Source organism: Chinchilla lanigera, unplaced genomic scaffold (assembly GCF_000276665.1).
Source record: "Chinchilla lanigera isolate Chin_1 unplaced genomic scaffold, ChiLan1.0 scaffold00022, whole genome shotgun sequence".
Lineage (NCBI taxonomy): Eukaryota > Metazoa > Chordata > Mammalia > Rodentia > Chinchillidae > Chinchilla > Chinchilla lanigera.
Window position 1 is genome coordinate 1,431,613 of NW_004955423.1, and position 1,569 is coordinate 1,433,181.

The following is a 1,569-nucleotide window of genomic DNA, read 5'->3' on the forward strand; positions in this document are numbered from 1 at the left end:
GGGAGGAAGGGAAGAGGAGAGGAAGGAAGGAAAGAAGAAAAAGTGAGAAAGAAAGGCAAAAGGATTAAGGAAAAGAAATAAACAAAGGGAGATAGATATAATATGACACAATAAGAAGGAAAGAGTTCCAGAGCAGAAGGAGATCTTTAAAATCATTCACAACATTAGGGGTAATGAAAGAGACTAGTCTCATTTCATCACATAGCAGTTGACTCAAGTTAAATGACAGCTATGCTTTAATTAATAATTGATCACCTATTATTTTTAGAGCATAATGCTAAATCAGGGGATTTTAATTTACCTGAGAAGAGGACATTTAACTGCAAAACAACAATAAATACAAAAGTTCAGAAACAGAATAACTCTTCCTCATTGACTGCCCCAGGATAGGCAGCCATCATGAATGACATTGTACCTATCAGGACCAGGAAGTTCAGGACTAACTGACTACTTCTAAGGAAATAAATGATCATTGATGTGCTTCACCCTGTGAAAGCAACAGTACCTAAGACAGAAATTAGGGAAAACCTCCAAAAATGTAAAAGACCACACCAGATGTCACTTTTGTACTTGGACTTAGAATCCATTTCGGTGGTGGCCAAGACAACTGGCTTTGGCACGATTTATGATTCCTTGGGTTATATGAAGGAAAATGAGCCCAAACACAAATTTGCAGGACATGGCCTATATGAGAAGAAACAGACCTCAAGAAAGCAGCAAAAGGAATGCAGGAACATAATAAAGAAAGTCAGGGGACTGCAATGGCCAATGTTGGTACTGTCAAAAAGCCAAAGGAGTAAAGATTCTGCAATGCCTACTTGCAGTGATTGTGCAAGTTTTTCAGGAGAGGATTAATAAACTGTAAAAACTTAAAAAGCAAAACAAAACAGAATATGCCAGGTGTAGTGGTACATGCCTATAATTCCAGCACTCAGGAGACTGAGGCAGGAGGATCACCAGGAGTTTGAGACCAGTCTGGGCTATATAAAGGAATTCAAGGCCAGCCTGCACTACAAACTGAGACCCTGTCTGAAAAGAAAACAATACAAAAAACAAAACAGAATAATACATCAAGACAACTATGTTCTTGTTAGGACATGAAAATAACAATTACATTTTAATTTTTGAACAATAGAGTAAAACATGAATAAGGCGTTTAAAGAAAAGCTCAGTGAAAAAAATTTTAAGTAGACCCATCTAAAACTAAACTATTTTAAATTAAATAAGTCTAAAAACAATAACCTTTTCTCTTGGCTTTTTCTGAAAATCAGAACTGCTACTGGACATTTTACAAATGTTTTTATAAGGTAAGTAATTCAAAAGTTCCAGGTGGCTAGGCTGAACAAGATCTTCCAAAATAAGTTTTTCAAACCTCAAGGGATTTGAGGCAAAATCGGAATATTCACTTGGACTAGCACTAGAAAAAAAAAAGAAAAAAAAATTAGCTTTTAGTTTAAGTATTCACTACAAATTTCTATATAGTAAATAAGAAAATTGAAAAAAATAAGGCTGACAATTAGACCCATAGCTATGAACATGAAACAGTTTTATTTTGGGTTTTTTTTTTTT

General features: G+C 34.9%; 1 pseudogene; it reads left to right on the plus strand.

Annotated features, from left to right (window-relative positions):
- Positions 1-223: 223 nt before the first annotated feature.
- LOC102015413 lies at positions 224-800 on the plus strand (annotated as a pseudogene).
- Positions 801-1,569: the final 769 nt, after the last annotated feature.